Source organism: Podarcis liolepis (assembly GCF_965112155.1).
Source record: "Podarcis liolepis genome assembly, chromosome: 7".
Classification (NCBI taxonomy): domain Eukaryota; kingdom Metazoa; phylum Chordata; class Lepidosauria; order Squamata; family Lacertidae; genus Podarcis; species Podarcis liolepis.
In genome coordinates this window covers 50,203,279-50,223,430 of record NC_139561.1, presented here as the reverse complement: position 1 = coordinate 50,223,430, position 20,152 = coordinate 50,203,279, and the positions used below count along the sequence as shown (strand labels likewise).

The 20,152-nt window shown below is 42.8% G+C and overlaps 1 long non-coding RNA gene across 1 annotated transcript in view; it reads left to right on the top strand.

The window, feature by feature from the left end:
- LOC310712262 overlaps window positions 1–15,213 on the top strand; it is a 46,277-nt gene extending 31,064 nt beyond the window's left edge. Inside the window, exon 4 of the long non-coding RNA XR_014528819.1 lies at window positions 15,050–15,213. This is a non-coding gene — a long non-coding RNA (uncharacterized lncRNA). The remainder of the gene's footprint in view (window positions 1–15,049) is intronic.
- Window positions 15,214–20,152: the final 4,939 nt, after the last annotated feature.

Genomic DNA, 20,152 nt, shown 5'->3' with positions numbered 1-20,152 from the left:
CTGCTTTCTGCTTTCCAATAAATTCAGGAAACCAAATGGCTCTTTTTGGCTTGAGTTTATATTGCCTGTGATTAACATCTTCATGGGGCATTCAGACATTAAGAAGTGTGGGGTTTTTTAGTTGTCACTTTTGTTATTTTAGAAACCCGTTTATAAAAATTGCCTTTGGAAGTGTCAACAGCAAAAATATGTGGCTTAGAATTCCATTTATTGGGGGGGGGGGGGAATAAGCCAAGTAGTCATTGAAGGAACTGTGTATGGGGCTTCTGTTTGGAAGGGTGATGGAGGCAATCGCTTGATGTATGGAATGTCATGATAATAAAAAAAACAGAGGGACACATCAAGTAATAGATAGGGTGGGGATGGGGTGAATTCCACCCACCATACAAGTTTGATTAAGAGTAGACCCATTGAAATGAATGAGCAAGCCTAAATTAAGTCAATTAATTTCAATGGGTCTACTGTGAAAGGGACTTGGGTGGTGCTGTGGTCTAAACCACAGAACCTAGGGCTTGCAGATCAGAAGGTCGGCGGTTTGAATCCCCACGATGGGGTGAGCTCCCGTTGTTCGGACCCAACTCCTGCCCACCTAGCAGTTCGAAAGCACGTCAAGTGCAAGTAGATAAATAGGTACCGCTCCGATGGGAAGGTAAACGGCGTTTCTGTGCACTGCTCTGGTTCGCCAGAAGTGGCTTAGTCATGCTGGCCACATGACCTGGAAGCTGTCTGCGGACAAACGCCAGCTCCCTCGGCCTGTGGAGTGAGATGAGCGCCGCAACCCCAGAGTCGTCCGCGACTGGACCTAATGGTCAGGGGTACCTTTACCTTTACTGTGAGGGAAACTCAGCTGAATACCACTCTTTGTCAGTTGACAGCTGGAAGAGGGAGGAAAGTAGATGAGATTAACTGGGTTGAGATTGCTAGATCTTCATAAATTGCATGGACAGGCGGAGTCCCCCCAACTCCAGGCGACCCCTGAGCAAAATAATGACTCAAGACAATGTGCTATGGGATTAAAATTGGCCACAACTTTATTAAATTTCAGATGTAGGGAAACCTTGGCTCAGGCATTGGGTATTTATCCTTCCCAGTCCCCAGCCGGGGATCTGGGAGACATCAGGGTTATCCAGAATGTGTGGGATTGGGCTGCTCTGGAGAACATATGTTTAAGCAGAGAGCCTTCCCCCTGTTTCGCCACCGTTGGAGGGGAGAGCAATGATTACCTCTCGGCATATGGCCAATGCCTCCCCTCAAGACCCCTTTAACAGGGAACCCTGTGATCACCACCGCAAGGGAGGCATGGGTCACCGCTTCAACCCCCCCCCCCCCCAATTTAGGAAGATGCTCAAGGCCTGAAACCACCAAAGTTGTTTCATTTTGCTAAGGGAAAGGCAAAACCTGCCAATGCAGGAAAATTCCTTTCTGGCCCTTCAACAGCGACCCTGATGTAGCAGTGCCTGCGTACCTGTGGAAAAGAAGTTAACCTGCAAAAGAAGACTTACCTGAGGGAGGGCAGGGTGGGAGAAGCTCTGGAGCCGACTGACGCTTCACAGGTAAGATTCACCTTCTGTTGTGTGGGCAGGGTGGCCCCTCCCCTTACCTGTCAATGCCTCTCCAGGCGGGATTGGGCGATTGACTGAGTTAGGCAGAGACCTCCAGGTATCCAGCCTGGGGAAGATGAAGCCAGCCCGAACTACCAGGAGCCGCACTGGGATCCAGAGGGCTGTACGCAACCATGCAAAAGGCGCCCCCCATTTGATGTGGGAAGTGGTCATTATGCTCAAATATTCAGTCAATGTATGTGTGGTGCTGTGCTTCCTAGCCGCATTTCCTGCCATGTACATATTCAGTGTGCAGCATATATGAAGCCTTTTCATATATGCATGAAGACTTCCATCCTACAGATGTTCATGGTGTACAGGCACATGCTAGTAGGCAAAGCTATTGGGTGTGGACCTGTTCATGCTTTAATTAAATGTGTAGACATAATGCTTGTAGAGGGCTTACTTCGAATCACATTCATCACAGCCTTCAGTTTGCTGTGAATTTGTTTTCATTGCTGCTCAGAGAAACACTGTGTGCCTGTTAAACCTGATAATTGTCAGTGAAACCCACACGTCAAGGGTTGAAACACCTGTCTTGATACCTACTTCTATAGAGTGCTGTTAACACATTAAGACTTGTGACTGCTAGTTATGGTGTTTACTCCTAGGACAAAGTTTTGGTTCTTGGTCGTACTACACACAGTTCAAAGTAGCAGTATGGGCCTTTGAAGCCTTTCATGATTCAGTCCGGGGTAATTTAAGGATTCTCTACCATAGGGATTGCTAATTTCCTCAGATGTCTCATTCTGATTAGTGAGATTACTCATAGGATTTGTGCCTATTAGCACAATCCTAACCATGTCTACTTAGAAGTAAATTCTATAAGATCTTACTCCCACGTAAGTGGGGTTAAGCTTGAAGCCTAAGCCAACAGCCAACTGGCTTTCATTGTCCTCATGCTTAGGAACTTTGTCCATATGGAGTTTCAAAGCTTTTGTTTGTTTGTCTGTACAAAGTCAGCTCAGCAAGGCTGAGACTCTATAAGTTTCCAATCAGTGTTCTGTTCTCTTTCCCAGACCACACAGTTAAATCTGGACAAAGCTGAATACACTATAATCTCTTTTGGAATGAGTTTCTGAAACCTTGTGGTCAACAAGCATCAATACACGGGTTTTGTTTTGCTTTTACCTTACACATCCTTGTTTAATACAGGAAGAGGGAGTGGGAATGTGTGTGTGTGTGCCTTTTGCATTTTAGATCAATAAGGTGATAATTACAAAACTTGCTATCTCTGAAACATGAAACTGTTTTTCACAAGTAGCCAGTGGAGGTCACAGAATAAGAACTGGGATCGTGCTAAGAAAGGAGATTATCAAATGCCTTGACTTGGTGTTAGTTCAGATCCCAAGATACATGAGAGTTTTTATTCGCTTTCAATTCCTTTGTTGCATTGGGATTCCTGTGTATTGCTTAGCTTTAATTTCTGTCAAATCCATTGCATCAACCCTGTTGACTGCTTGGTAAAATGGCTCCCTCCCCTTGTGCTCAGCTCTGTCACAGCATTCTGAAAAAGAAGGTTATCTGCTCTATTAAACCTTTGACTTCTTGTCTTTGAAAGAGAACGCTTTGCATTCTGTTATGTCAGGACTGTAATTAGATCTGTTAATTAAGCAAAGAATGAACTTTTTAGAAACTCTAAAATGCTCTGCATTTATGATAAGTTTGCTTAGGTTGCTTCTGACCTCATTGTGCCATTTTGCCCCTGCTCGTTAATTGCTAAATTTTAATTAGGCAAGATGATGAATATGCTAGCCTTTGCAATAAATAAAAAAGGGGATTCCAGTTGTTAGCATTTACAAACCAAATTACATGAAAGTTATCTGCAGGTTATAGTACATTAAAACTATTCAGCATGCTGTTTAAAGCCTAACCGTGAATTCAGGTTGCCTATTCTATTCAAGGCATAGCTACAGCTAGCATTTAAATGTATGGAAATACTATGAGCTATTATGTAACCTGACCATGTGCGCAAGAGGGCAGAGACTGTGTTGGAGAGGGATGACTGCCTTGCCAAAACGCTCACCACGGCCTGGTTATTGGACCAGAAGCAGACCCGCTGGTCCTTAAACTGCATGGTCCAGATGTGCACTGTCACTACGATGGGGAAAAACTCAAGAAAGGTTAATTCACGGGTAATGGCTGTACCCTGCCAGCACTCAAGCCACGGAAATAGAGCCCAAAGCCCAAGGAACCAGTGGCGTCTGAATGGACCTGGAAATCGAATTGCAGGTTCAAGGTATCCTGCCACAAGGATATGCCATTGAACTCCCTAAGGAATTCAAGCCACATCTGCAGGTCTGCCCTGACCTTGCTGGGCAATTGGACCTGGTGATGGGGTGAGTGCAGGACAGCTGAGAGTCTTGCTAAGCGTGCACAAAAGGGGTGGCCAGGTGCCACCACCCTGCATGTGAAGTTCAAATGGCCCAACAGGGACTGAATCTGCCTCAAGGTAACTTTCACCCGTAGCAAGAATTCCATAATGATGTCACACAAAGCCATCAACTTTACTTCAGGCAGAGCGGAAGTTAATGCCACCGTATCCAACTGAATCCTGAGGTAAGACAACCTCATGACTGGGCCTTCTGTTTTATCAGCCGCTAAAGGAACCCCTAACTCCTGAGTTAGGTCATTAAAAGCCTGCAAAAGCAGTAGGCATTTCTCCGAATCTGCTGCAGAACTTAATAAAAAATCATCGAGGTAATGGGTTACGCCCCTAAAACCTGTCTTGGTACGCAAAGCCCAGTCCAAAAATGTACTGAAGGCCTCAAAAGCTGCACAGGATATACAGCAGCCCATAGGCATTGCCTGATCCACATAATAAGCTCCATCCAACTGGAACCCCAGCAGCTTAAAATCGAATGGATGAACAGGAAGTAAAGGAAAGGCAGCTCTACATTGCACTTTGGCAAAAGTGCACCCTTCCCAAAACTCCTGATTAACTTAATTGCTTGGTCAAAGGTGGCATATTTAACAGAACGCAACTCAGGAGGGATAGCATCATTTACTGATTAACCCAGCGGCTAAGATAAATAGTGAATTAATCAAAATTCACCTGGGGCCTTTTTAGGCACCATGCCCAAAGGAGAAAGGTGCAAATCTGGGTAGGGAGGGCGTGCAAATGGGCCAGCCATCCCACCCAACGCATGATAGACCCCAGACAATCCAATGTTTGCTGAGGAACTGCTGGAGCTTGCACTGAATGCAGCGACTGAGACAGGCCTCTAATTACCCCTTTTGAAGGGAGGGCAGGGCTAAGATTCCTTTTAACAGGCATCTCTATAAGGTCTGCGTCCCATTGACCAGATTGTACCCAGCTTTGAGGGACCTACCAATTGGGTGTTGTGGCTTACCAGATGTTCCCACCCACAACACAGGGTGTCGGTTGTCCAGGTCTCACCACAATATGTGCCCTCTTTAAGGGAGGACCCGATTAGTGGTCTCCACCAGAGCTGCATTAGCAAATTGGAAGCTCAGAATCATGGGCAAAGAGAATCTTTTCCCCTTAAACTAAGAACAGCAGTGGGCCTTGAGGGAGCTGTAATAGAATGTTATTTTACAAAAAGTAAATAATGTAATAGTCTATTCGAATGTCAGCAGCAGAGTTAGAACTGTCATATCATAATCCTGACTTGAGCAACAATGTGTGAAAGAGTAGCCTGGAGCAATTTTTTTCCTCTAGTACTTGAATAATTTCTGCTTGCTGTATCCCCCTGATCTTTATTTAATATCTGTACATTGTCAAAGGAATGTTTTACCTCCATGTTAAAATGCAAGTTAAAAATAGGAGACCATAGTCCCAGAAAACCCCAAATTTCTAGTATTTACAGCTCTTCTTTCTATCCTGAGTTATGGTGGCCAATAGAGAAAATTGTATGCTTCTCACAGAGACAAATGCAAGCTGTAATAAACCTATAAATAAAAAGCACTTTCTGACAACTTCCTTTCTCCCCAATATAACAGCCACACTCTTCTCTCTCCCCCCACCCACCCTCTTATACCCACCTTTTTTATTTATTCTCTCAGTCTAATGAATAATTCAATAAATTGGTTGGGTTACGCCTCACGTGCTTTGTGAGGAAGTGGCAGCTGTTTCCAAGGAGTTCTCAAACAGAAACTCAGGAGGGTCATGAAACAGCACGACTCTGAATATGCGTCTTTGTTATGAGTGAGCCAAAGCAGAGAGTTCAGCGTTCCGACACGGCAAATTGCTATTTATTAAGCAGGAGTTTGTCAAGAATTTGAAAGCAAACTTGGCATGCATACCTGTCTTTCAAGGCTTCTTCTAACTCACTTAGAGCTGGTTTATTAAATGTTGCGGCACTGCATCACCACCCCCAGGCATAGCTCCAGTTTTTTGTTTTTTGTTTAATTGTGTGTGTAGGAATTCTTGGGCAAGTTTCCCGTAGGAGGTTCCCATGAACATCTTCTCTCTAATTAGTATAGGGATGGAGTACTGCAGACCCGGGGACCAAATGAGACCATCCAGGCCTCTCTATCTGACCCATAGGAGCCAACTCCTAGGGAACAAGGTCCCTTCACACACACCCCTACAATATTGTTGCTGGTTTGAGGGGTTGAACAGGAAAGAATTAGAGCAGGGCAAATCACCAGGTGCATATGTCTCATGGAAGTTGTAGAAAATGGTCTGCAAGGCACTGGGAATGAGATTCCAGTGGTGGTGGGGTAATGGATGTGACTCATTATTGCACAGTAGTCTACATTCCAACTACAGAAAAGTCAGATGGTTCTCTCTGCATATATTTCTCCAGCATGACAAGCAAGAGGCATCATTACAGTTCAAGGACATATTCCAACCATGCGAAAGTACTAGAGAGGGTGTTGATCAGGACCTGTGAAAGCTACGGCCATGGGAGAATCCCAAGGGGCAGATAGAGAGGCCTGGATGGCCACATTTCATTTCCCTTTGACCTTACTGCCCGCCCAGCCCTAAGAAATGCAGCTGTGACTCAGAATAACTCTTCATTCATCTGATGAACTGAGTGCTAGTTGACAAAAGCTGACACTGTAATAAAATCTATTAAAATTTAAGGCAGCACAAGATGCTTTGTTGTTTTTGCTGCAACAGACACACAGAAATTGTTCTGAAAATTGTTACAATGGATTGGAATGCAACTTGATGGAAATGTAATGACTTGATGGTATGGATGAATCTGTCTATTGTAACTGCTCATCCTGTTTGAATGTGTGCATTCATAAATCTATCTCACCTGATTTCCAGATTAATTAGCAATTTTTAAAATTACAGGAAAATTAGCATCTACATATTATTTTAAATGTATTTTAAAGCACCTTTCTTTCACACATTTCAGACTTATTTTGATACATTTTTGAACAAAGAATTATGTTGCTATGTTCCGGAAATACAGAAGCCAGTTGATTGCTAAGTTTCCATCCGCAGCTTAACTGAAAAAAACTTTGTCATATGTATCAGAAATCTCAAAGATCCATGTCATTCAACATTCCTGGTTGGTATTCATGGAAGGTGTGTCCCCCCCCCACTTTTCTTTCTTTCTTTCTTTCTTTCTTTCTTTCTTTCTTTCTCTCTCTCTCTCTCTCTCTCTTTCTCTCTTTCTCTCTTTCTCTCTTTCTCTCTTTCTCTCTTTCTCTCTTTCTTTCTCCTCTTGGAGCTATTTCAATGATGAACTATAGGTGGCATTCTTAACTCACCAGAGTGCCTACGGGAGAATATAAAGGAAAATGTTCACTGTAACTTTTGCAAAAATAAATAAAATGAACCAACCCCTCCTTGGTCAAAGAACTAACTGCAATAGACGTAAAGATCAGAAAACATACGCCAGAGAGAAAACTGGCCAGACATCTTGTGGATTAAGTTTGACTGTATTTCAGCTGAATCCAGTTACCTGAAATATGTTGACAAAGTCCTGGAACTCAACCACACTGTAGTATAGGATTCCTCTGCCAGATCTCTTTCTCCTGAATTGAACAATGCTGACAGCAACATAGATATCATTTCCCTCTGGGTTATGGATAAGCTGTCAGAGAAGAAGATAATATTTTCTATAAAATAAACAGAGAAGACATTTGCAAATGCTTGACTTGTGATGGGGAGTAGCAACTTGTCTCCAGTATTCCTAGAAGAAGCATGGGAAACTTTACTCCAGCCCTAAAAAGTATGGGCAAAGGCCAGGGATGATGGGAATTGTAGTTTAGCAACCTTTGGAGAGCCAAAGGTTCCCCAGACTTATACTATATCCTTTCTTAATATTATATCCCTTGTTGAGGGTCACCTGCCAAGGGCTGTCCTGTTCATGAAAATCAGTAATTGATTTGGATCAGACCAAAGCAAATCCTTCTTCACATAATGCTGCTTCTGCTTTAGCAGCTTCCATTTTTTCCTGGTTCCAGGAGAAAGTGATGCAAGAGAGGGTGGGGAAGTACCTGGACCTTCCTTCACTTCCCTCACCTGCCTCTGCCTTCTCTTCCTTCCTTCCAGCTCTGAAGATTCCATTGCCTCCTATTCTTGCCTCCTGGCTGTTACAGATTCCTCACGGACCACTGCTCATTTATCCCAAGTCAGAATGCAGCCCTCTTCCTCCGGTGAACACTCATCAGTGTCCTGCCACTCCCTGACAATGGGGCAGCTGTATTTAGCAGTTCCTCCTGTCTAACACCAGGATGCAGTGAAGGTTCTAAGCCGAAATCCTTACTGATACTGAACCTTGTATCAGTACTGTAGATAATCAATCTATAGAAGAGAGAAAGATGGGATGTGAGCATGATTGTGTGTATCAGTCATGGAGAGGAGACATATGAGCCCTCAGAAACAGGATCCACCCCCCAACTCCTCCCCTGCCCCCTTACCAGTGCCACCACCACCAATGAGAAAACGGGGAGAAAAAGGAGATCCAAAAGGAGGCTGATGGGGGGGGGTCATTGCTTCCAGACACGACAGCAAACAGCAGCAGCATGGAGGAGAAAGTGGTGGCTGAGAATGTAAATGGGAAGTAATTTGCTCCTTATGGGCCCGGATCTACTGCCCCATCGAATGTTCCAAAGCTCTGAGGCAGTTGCTTCACCTTCCCTCATGGGTGGGCAGGCTCTGATTGTGACTCATATGCATGCTTTCTCTATGACAGATGTGGCATAGACATAAACTACCTGGGAGGCATTCTAATAAAATTTTATGTTGCAGAAGCTTACTGTAACAATGCAGTAGACAGCAGATCTAATTGTTGGTTAATCAGGGGTTTTCTGATAGATTGAGGAACTAGCTGAGAACCGCAGCTCTCTCTTACCTAAAATGTCAAGTGAAACTCAGTGCATGTTGTGATGCCATCACGTCATGTGAAAATCCCATCCCCATCATCAGGAGCCAATGTGTTGGTGTCGTGGCTGTCTAATCTCAGAACGGGATGATATCACATCACATTGAGAATATCATTATTCAATAGGTATCAAAGGGACAACCAGATGTGAGACAGCCATTATTGGCAGTAGTGCCATGTCTGTTATATTATCTAGTCACACCCTGAAGGAGGTGGGGAACATTTCTGAAATGTTCAAACTTCAGGTTTTGGAGGCCCATGAGCACAAAACCAACAATGGGCTTCTCTTTCAGCAGGCCCACTTCCTCTTCAGTGCTCTCTCTGCTTCCTGCTTCCTTCTCTTTGGGGTGAAGGGAGGCTCTTCCTCCAAGGAAATGGTGTGATTTATTCTGAGTCACACCACTGGTTCATCTAGCTTAGTATTGTCTGAACCGACAACAACTTCCCTCTGTGGTTTGGGGCAGGGACAGGGGCGCCGACTTATAAAAAATATTGGGGGGGCCATACCGGGGTCCATACTGGCGGCAGGATGGCAGTGGTGCTTTTGCATGCAAGAACCAGCCTGCCCTCCCCAGGCTTCGCGCCGGGAGGCGGCCACCCCCTCCTACCAACGTCACCTTAGCCGAACCCAGAAAAAAAGCCCCGCTCCGGCGGTGGGAACTCCCGTCCCCTCCATTCTCCCCTCACCCCGGTCCCTCGCCGGCGACGAATACGCCGTTTCTGGGCCCCGCGGCTCCATTCCTTTCTAAAGTCCCGCCGCTGGGGGTCTTCCTCTGACTGACCGACCTGCCAGCCCCTTCTCAGGAGCTACCGGTCACTTTGGGAGGCGCGCGCCGGAGTCCCCTGCGTGGTTTTTGGCAAGGTGCCTAATAATTTTCTTAAATTATTGGGGGGGGGCAGAGCCCCCCCAAACGAATTTTTGAGGGGGCTCGGGCCCCCTCAGGTCCCATGGAGTCGGCTGCAGGGAATAATTATCTAGAGCTACCTGGAGATGCCAGGGATTCAGCTGGAGAACGTCTGCATGCAAAACAGAAGCTCTACCACTGAGCCATGGCTCTCTCTCACTGGCTCAGAGGTGACAGGTGAACAGACAGTGGTAGGTGATGATGATTTATTAAATGTATTGGTCATTTTCTGTAAAGAGGTAACCAAAGTAACTTACAGTATATATACAAACCAAAACATCAAGTAAAATACCATCATCACACCAGACAATTGAAGCAGAACAGATCCATGCCTAAATGCCATGCCATCCCCACTAACTTTACTTAATTGTGGCCTGTTCTAATTCACACATATTTGGTCATATTGTTCCCTGACTCTTGTCTCTGGAGCAGCCTAATGCACTTGTACCACTGTGCTTCTTGGTTGCCTAGAGGAGCATAGAGGGCGTGTGTGTAGAAACTATCCTACTTTATGAAGGTTAAGTGGACATTCATTGCCCCAACCCAGTTTTGTCTCTGGCCTTGCCCCCAGAGAGCTGAAAAGGGTTTCCTCTCATACCTTTAGATTGCATGATTAATATTAGCATATATATATATATGCAGGTTTTGGTGTCTTCGGGTGTCTTCCCGTGTAAGAGTTGGGGTGTCTAGGCGACGTTTCGACGAGGTCTCACTCGTCATCTTCAGGCTGGTGCTTTCGGCTTCTTGTTACTGGAACAGAGTAACAAGAAGCCGAAAGCACCAGCCTGAAGATGACGAGTGAGACCTCGTCGAAACGTCGCCTAGACACCCCAACTCTTACATGGGAAGACACCCGAAGACACCAAAACCTGCATTCCTGTACCCGTGAAAATCTACGAAAGCAAATATATATATATATATATATATATATATATGGAGATTGATTATTCATATCCATGAAGAAGGGGAGCTTCTTTTTGGAATGGACTAAAAGGACTTGGCAGCTTGTGGTTTGGGAGACTGCAAGAACTAAGAGCTAATGAAATTCAATACATTATGACCGCTTTTGGATATAACTGTGGCTATATTGTACAGATTGGCTGATGCACGTGGATCTGTATACATGTAGGAGATTGTAATGTATGATACATGTTTGGTATTTTGCAAGCCATAATATTAAACTTGCAGTTTCCCCCTTTTGATAAGATGAAAACTAGCCATCTATATATCCTGTTAGCACAATAATGAGCTGCTTTTGTGTTTCAGGTTTTTAGGGACACTAGAGGTCTCTCCAATCCTGTATACACTGTTACTATTTGAATGCCATTTCTCTCTTCCTAATGTTTGCTGTCATTTCAGTATTCATTTTGGATTCTCATTTCAGTTTACCTTTTTGACAATTTGCCTAGGATAACCTAATGTTAGTGACTAACACCCACCTATTAAATTAATCGCTTAATGGGCCAATTAACTCCAAATATTGCTCCCTCTCAGAATATATCTGAGCTTATTTTTCTCTTCTGCATAAGATCGTCATGCAAAGCAAATAGCAGTTAGACTTCGTGAAGATTCTTTTTCGTCTGAGCAACATTTTATTTTAACCAAATAATCCTGAGATTACCTAAACAGTAACACGTACATCTTCAGGTCTTGGAGTAAGTAAATCACTTTTTTGCCATTTTATGCTGCTTTTCCACTTAGTTCAAATTAGCTAGCAAATATATGTATTTCTCTCTCTCTCTCTCTCATTGCTTAATTCATGTTTTTGGCATTCTGTTTCATATACAATTAATGACACAGACATTTCCATTCCATGCTTTCCTTGATGACTTCATTTACAAGGTATTATCAGCCACCTTGTTCCTTATTGTATTTATTTTCTTATTTATAGCTGGCTGAGCTAATAAGTTTTTGTCAAGGCTGTTTTTCGCTCACTAGACACATTAGGAAGACCAGTCTCACTCAACAGTTTGACACTTAATATTTTGCAAACAAGAAATAGCAAGACAAATAGAAAGAACAAGGGTTGTGGTTGCGGAGGGGTGTTATCAACTGATTGTAGGGGAGTTTTTAATGGTTGAAACTTGACCTATTTGGAACCTCTTAATAGAAAAGTGGGAAACACCTGGTCTGGGCCCAAATGTGCTCCTCCAGGCTTCTCTCTCTGGCATTTCAGGACAATCCGTAAGTGCCTCCTTCACTGGTTCTGCTTGCATGTTTTTGCCTGGCTGGGATGTATCCTTGAACTCTGGTAATGCCCCTTACTTGCCTGGATGGCAGATAGAGAGGTGTGTGTGTAGCTTACCGTACAAAAGTAAAATGTGCTTTTTTGCCTCTGCCCTGCCTGCACTGAAGGTGAAGCTATACTGTTCCATCTCCTTCTACCCTTCATTGAGGTGGCTCATCATAACTGTTTATGAAACAGCAAAGCCCAAAACTGTACCACCACACAAACTTGGAGATTCCTAGCTTGCTTCTTTACCCCTCCTGACTACGGTGGCCAGAGAGTCCACAACAGAATCTTTTCCATTGCTTGCCTTCCTGTGGTAAGAATGGAGATTTCCTGAGAGAAAGTGTCTCTTGCATTGGTGTGTGCCAAATTACTCAACAAGATTGGCTGGAAGTTTCTGCCACCCTTAGATGCCATAAATATACACACAGCTGAGCATGTTACACAAATCTAGCCCCTAAATATAGGGTTTGGTCCAGATCCATTGGAATCAATGGGACTAGTTAATAATTATTTTTCCTTAAAGCTCCCTTAAGTTCAATAGGAACCAAGTTCCACTGGCTTTATCTGGATCCAGCTAATTGTGGATACTCTCAAATAATCTTACGGACTGTAGTTTAAGGGTGCTGGGAATTATGGACATGCAATGGGCAAGCTACAGTCCCAGGATACTTTGGAGGAAGTCATGACTTTTAAAGTGTAATAAATACGCATTAAGTGTTTCGTGTGGGTGTGACCTAGGGCCACAATCCAATTGTTAAACACATTTAATAACACACATGATTTTAAAGGACTTTAGCAGGTTTAACCCTGTGGTGGTCTGTGGCCTAGCAAGGTCTGGTAAGAAGATGGTCTGTGACCTGCCACAATCAACTTTTATAGTTGTAGTGTGCCCCCACTCCAATAAAATGCAAGTCTGATGACATAAGCATGCTTTTATTCTATTTTCCTATCTCTCTCCATTCTCCTAAACACAAATGTTTTATCTATTTCTTGTATCAGATGAACACAAGATACATAATTCCTCCAGCTGCCGTCCTGCCTCCATCTCAGTTCATGCCCCCACCTTCCTTATATGTAAAAATGGGCATTTATAGATCAAGCGCTCATTTGCGGCTGTTCTCTGTCCCCAGTGTGGAATCTGATTGCTGAAAACATGGCTGAAGGAGCTGAGCTACTGTAAATATGCAAACATTACAAATGAGGGTGATTGAAAAGCAGACCCCAAGTGTGATTCCCTCCCTTAACTCTCACTCCACTTCAAAAAATAGGCAGCATACTGTGCTGCCTCCTTTATTATGTCCTACACTTTATAATCTTTGGTGATGCTTGCTTCACATTTTAAATAGCTGTTTTAAAATGGGGGCAAAACAGAGGAAGGATAAACTGTAAAACTCCCCTGCAAGAGTAATGAATGCATTTAAAATTAAGCTACACATTTCTATACATCCATGACCTTTAAAACCTGTTAGGAAGGGTAGGAATTAGGATTTATACCTTGCAGGGTGATTGATGGTCTTTTCTTGTTAGTGCATGTGTTTTAAAGAAACTAAAGTAACAGCCACAGTCTGGATATCTATAATCCTCTTTAACAGCACTTGCTACGGAGGCACAACACATTGCTTTATGAAAAGAGTCAAGTTCTCCAATAGTGTGGTGGGTTCCCCCCCCCCCTTTTCTTTTCTTTTAAGGAAACAAATCCAGGCTGCTAAGCTTAGCTGCTAGAGAGGTTTGGAATAACTGCACCAAAATTTGCAAGAACTGTTGATGCCCACTAACCTCTTTGCCAACAGACGAGTCAATAAGGGTTGCCTCCCCCACCCCCATTTTAACAAGGAAATGTCAGGATGACAACAGAATGAAACAGAACTAGCTTTGCAGGTCTGGTGTATCCCTCCCCTCCCCGCTTCCCACAGGCTGCTCTCAAAGATGTCAGCTTTCTGCATTTCAGCAAAAAAAAGGGTATCGGAATAATTACAGTGAGTTAAGCTCTGTCTCCAAGAGTTCCACAACCTGCTGATAACAGAAATGTTTTAGGGTGTCCCTGCTTTAGTCCATACAACTCTCTATGTATATACAGAAGGATCTTGTATTTGAACCTGGAGATAAAGGAGCTGGCCCAGAACTTGTTTTGCAGGGCTCATGTATAGAAATTGAGGCTCGTATGAATAATCTATATGTGCGAACAGTATAAAGTTGGAGAAAGTGGCTGATGGAAGATCATGATCCCATCTTGTATACTTGACTAAACCACAAGATCAACCTCGTTTAAATGTAGAAGTCTAATCTTCTGTGAGAGCTTTCCTTTGCTATATACTGCTTGTGTGTTTTTGGGTGCTGGCAGGCAGGAGAATCACATTGTCTGAAGTTATATGAGTCTCCATAAAGCCAACACATTGCTCATATACATAATTTTCTCTCTCTCACTGGCTGTATTTGCAAAAATGATGAAGGGAGCAGAATCAATTTCTTTTCTCCCCAAGTCCAATGGGTTTTATACATCTTTACTGAAGTGGAACATCCCCAGCCCAAAATAGCCCAGATTAATTTGGTTGTATGTTTAGAGATTATATATATAATGATATACTAAGAGTAGACCCATTTCTTATTCCAATGAGTCTGCTATGAATATAACTAATATTGGATAAGTTAATCATGGTGTGTTGATTCCAACACAGTTGAAATAAATAAATAAAATAGTTGCGGCAATGTTACTGATTTCTGAAACTAGAACAACCAACCCCCCCCCCCAAAAAAAAACCCAACAACCAACTGATACAAATTTTTCTTTTTCTTGTGAGCAGCCAGTTTTTTTATTGTTGTTGCCACATGGAAAAAAAAGACGAAGAGCAAACTCTAATTAAATTGGAACCATTTTCTGGCTTTCACTGGAGTACATTATAAGAATCCATTGCTTTAGCTTCGAATTGTCAACCAGTTCTTTAGCATTAGTTTTTCCATAGCAATGATCTTGCTATGTTGCTTTCCTTTTGTTCAGTGTAGCTGTAACAAAATTAACAATGGGCAAGGCAAAATGCTGTGATGAATGTGACCTTGTTTTTCTTGGCTGAACAACTCAGCAGCTTGGACATCCGTACCAATATGCTCTGTGCAACACTCAGCTCACAGGAGATGGTAGGTGTGTTCTAGACCCCTGGTTTTCAACAGAACCCAAAAATGGATCTAAGGTGCGTTGTGTCTATGGTACTAAATTATGTAGGAATGAGTGAATCTGTGAATTTTGGTTTCTCATTTTTCAAACTGAAATTCAGTTCTCTGATTTTTTTTTACATGACATTTTTTAATTGCAATTTTAAAAATGAAAATTAATTGACATTTTAGTGCAAATTTCTCCTAATACACACACATTTGTATGCAATTTTACTATGTACATATTTTTGCAAAGCTATTTCTCTTGCTATGGGGCATTTTTGTATGTTTTCACTAACGTATGCACAATTTCCTCTAGTAAATGCATTTTTCTACACATTACTTGGCTGGAGGATGACATCTCAGAATTAAGGGGAAAGTGTTACAGAAAATATATACCACTTTTCAAGCAGACTTCCCAAAGTGATTTGCATAAGATAATTACAAGAATAAGCACTGGGTCTTTTACTATTATTATTTTTAAAGTAACAATAGAATGGGAAAGACAAATTGTTTGTGTAGAAAAAGCTGCTGCTGCTTCTCCACTTCCCTCGGGGCAAGATGGTCCTTTAGATGCCCCTGTGTTGACAGTAAGGGGCCGCTATGGGAGCTGGTTGGTAATCCTCCTTCAAAGGATTTCAAAGGATGGCTGTGTTTTGGTTATTTGTTGCTTCAGAACATGTGAAAAAAGTATGTTTGACTTTAAACACAAACTGAATCTAATTTCTCCTGCTTCCCTACATGTGTGTGAGGTTTCTTAAAGCAAAAGTAGAAAAGAGGAGGTGATTAAAGAGAATGAGTCTAAGTTTGCACTGCACAATCATTCTCTCTCTTAGCTCATTGCCATAGCCCACCTCCCCTCCAAAAGCCAATGAACTGTAGACTGATGAGGGTGCCAAGATTTCTCCATCCCCACATTCCCAAAGCTAGTACAATACTCCCCCTTCAAAAAAAGAGGTTTCCCAGCCCAGGACTATTACAATTTTCAGCAGTTGTCAACCTGTGGGTCCCCAGATGTTGTTGGACTACAGCTCCCATCATCCTTGAGCTCTGGCCTTGGTAGCTAAGGGTAATGGGAGTTGTAGTCCAACAATATCTGGGAACCCACAGGTTGAGAAAGGTTGCATTAGATAATCTTGTTGAAGCAGACCATGGGTTCATTTGATCCAGCATGCTGTTTGTCACACACTAGGAAGATATCATGGGAATTGCCTTTACTTTCTTTTTCCTCCTTTCCACATTACTTGGCACTCAATGCAATGCTCCCTCTGAACATGGAAGTTCTTTCACTCAGCCAGCATGGTTAGTAGCTACACGTAGACTTCATCTACACCTGTAGACTTAATGTATGGAAGTGCTGAGCTATACCACACCACTGTCCTTTTTCATGGCTCCATCATTTTATTGCTACTGTACGCACAAAGTCTGAGCATATACATTAAGGTACATCAAGTACATAATAGGCTCTGTGCACATAGGCACGATGATTGTCTGGACCAAGGTGCAATTCTGTTCTTTCCAATTGTTGTAGCTATTAAATTTTCATATCACCTAAACCCATAGATCTCAGGGAGGTTCAAAAAAGTAAAAGTACAATAAAATTGGAAGACCATGTGAAAAGGGCTATGAGGTCATAGGGAATGGTATGTCTTTCTTCCTTGTAATTGTTTTCTTCTTGGGCGAAGACTGTAGCTCAGTGGTAGAACATCTGCCTGCAAAAGGTCCCAGGTTCAATTCCTAGCATCTCCAGGTAGAGCTGAATCCTTGAAGTCCTGCTATTTGTCAGTGTAGGAAATTTTGAGCTAGATAGACCAATGCTCTGATTCTATATAAGGCAGCTTCCTTTGTTCTTGGGGCATGAGGGGACTCAACTGAACACCTGCGGGTGACTCTTGCTTGAAAGCAGTCCACTTTTAGTCTTGGTGCCCAGAAATCAGTGTTGTAGAGCAAGAGTCCTTCATTAACACATTCCTGCATAATTTTGTGTTCAATTTGTTTTAATGCTTGCAATTGTGGTAGCAGATGAAGTGCTTGGTGGCTTACAGCTGAACTGAAAACAAATGAGCACAAAAGTCCAGGAAGCATATAAAGTCAGAATTTTATAGGCACTGTGACAAATCTAGGAGAAACACTTTTAATTTACTTGTTTTTGGGGACAGTTTAAGTTCTAAATGCAGCAGATGGAAATTTGTGGCTTTGAAAAAGAACAGGAGATAAAAACAGGGAACAATAAGGTGCTCTTTTTAAATCTGTCTTTTGAGGCCAATGAAATACTCTTCAAGGAAAATATCTTGAAATGGCCTGCTTAATCCTGTGCAGCCAACACAGGATCACATTTGCCTGCCATTGTTTTCTCCTTCTGTTTTTTAATTTCTATTGCTGAAGGGGAAACAGGGATGCATTGGTTCAAACCTTGCCCTGGATCATTTACCTGTAACTCTTGACATGCATTTTATAGTTCCTTTTGCTCCAGATCATGTTGGAAAGCAACAATGATCTGGTTCAAACACACGTTATACCCAACATGATTTCCTGGTGTTAGCTGGGGCCCTGCTAAGCAAGAAACCATCAACTTCATTAAACATCAGAGCAGCCACCATGGTCAAAAATGGATGACAGCAATGACCGCTCCACACTTAAAACGGGGGGGCGCCCTTTGCGTGGACGCGCGCAGCCCCTAGATCTGGAGCGGCTCCAACAGCATAGGCTTGGTTTGCCTTCCCTCAGGTGGGATACCTGGAGGTCTCCGCCTACCTCAGTCAGTTGTCCAATCCCACCTGGGGGAAGCGTTGCCAAGTACACCTCCACGACACCACCATGGAGAAGGCCTTTCATATGTTCCTTGCATGATGCATTGAACTCACAGAAAGGATTCTATGAAGGGCCCTAAAGGCCAATCTCAGTTCTTGGGCAAGGCTATGTGGAGAGGTTCTCCTTTAGGTAACTATGGTAGATCCTAAGCAATTCAGGATCTTCTATGTCACTGACAAGAGTATAAGAACATAAACATTGGAAGAGCCGGTCCTTGAGGTACTGTGGTCCTGAGGTGTTCAAGACCTTTACAGATCAAAACCAGCACTTTGAATTGGGCTGCCAGTGCCGTTTAGCCAGAATTGGCATTATATGCTCTAACCATCTTGCCCTAGTGAACAACCTGGCTGCTGAATTCTGCACCAGCTGAGGTTTCCCATCTGTATTCAAAAGCAGCCCCATGTATAATGTGTTGCAGTAGTCTAACCTAGGGGTTATCAGAAGTCAGGCTGTCCCTATCCAGATAGGGTCACAGCTGGGTTACTAGCTGAAGCTTTTGCTTCTACTGGCCACGCTCCAGACTTTAAAAACTGTTTAAACCAGCTCTTGCACTGACAGATTGGCATAGTGTGCACATATTGTTCTGGGAATATCAGTTGACCATCAGTGCCCATTAAAGTGATCACTTTAGCTAATAAGCTTTACAAGGATTTAGAGAGAAGGCCATCTCTTATCTTGATGCAACATCCAAAGAACAAAAAGCGCAACTCCATGCTTTGCAGACAAAATCATAAATCATAAAATCAAATAAAGTCACATAAATAGAATAGTCATCAATAATGTTGAAATGAAACCAGCAGCATCAGTAAAGAACAGCAGGATTAAAATGCAGCAATATTAGTCATTCCTCAAAGCCTGTTAGGTCTTGCTAATGCACATATGTTCTATTTCCTATATTAGTTTTATGTAGCCAGTTGCTTTCCTAGATATTGTACTCATGTGAGCATTGGAAGACCAGAGTAGAGTAAGAAAAAGAGGGGGGGAATGGAGGCCTTATCCACGCTTTCCTTTGCTCTTTCCAGGTGCAGGTCTCCATGTCTGAGAGCCCCCTTTTCCCCCTCCAAAGCTTTCCCTACAAAAAAACCACTCTTTAAAGCTCAATCAGAGCAAACATCAATCTGCAGAAAACCTGAATTGATGTTTGCTCTGATTCAGCTTTAAAGGGTGCATTTTCTCAGGGAAAACTCAAGGAGAAACAACAACAGCTAAGGTGTGGCTTGGAGAGAGTGGGGCAAAAGGTCAGTGTGGATAAGCCCTGAGAGAACCCGAAACTAACAAATTTGCCCATCCCTATTGAATGACTTCTTTTTTAAAAAAAGCAGCCTAATATGGAGGCACCTTTTGAGCTAGGCCAATATGCAGTCCTATGAGAAAGCAAGGAAGTGAGTACTTAAAGTGGTTTTAGCCAAGATGTCTCTCTACAAGGTTGAGCTATCAAATTGTGACATGCCCACTGCCTAATTCCACCTTGAAACACAGCTTTTTAGCTCCATGGAAGCATGTAGTTTCTATTTACATGCAAATTGATGCTATTCATGTGTGAATTAAAGCAAGGACTGACTTCGTCAAATGGAACAATTAAGTAATGGTCACATCCTCTTCTGTTTAGGGGTGTACATCCTGCAGATTATAATTGCTACATCCCATTACATTACAAAATCAAATTAAAAGATAATTGAATTCCTTCCTTCTTTCCCTTCCTCCTTCCCTTCCTCCTTCCCTTCCTTTATTTCAACCTAAGAGTAACCAGAAAATGTGGAGGCAGTATGGAGGTCTCCTGAAGATTAATAAGCTGGATGTGGAATAGTATGTAGCAGGCTGAGCTGATATTTAGGTTCGAAAGCCTTGAAATCCAGAAATAATATTCCATAGACACGTAGTCTTTGGTTTATGGCAAAATAGTGTGCTATCTTTACCAGACTGCAATATTTATAGGCAGTGAAACATTACCACATTCCATAGCTATGTGCAACAGCAAAAAATAGAGTCCTGCCCACAAGTCAGCTCCTAAATGATGGCTTCTATTAGGAGACAGATAGGGGGACTTTGACTTTGTTTATTCTTGTTGATTTTTATAACCTCAGCCATGATATGGCTCTAATGGATGGGAGTTGGAAGGCATGGTGATATGATGCTTCCGTTCCT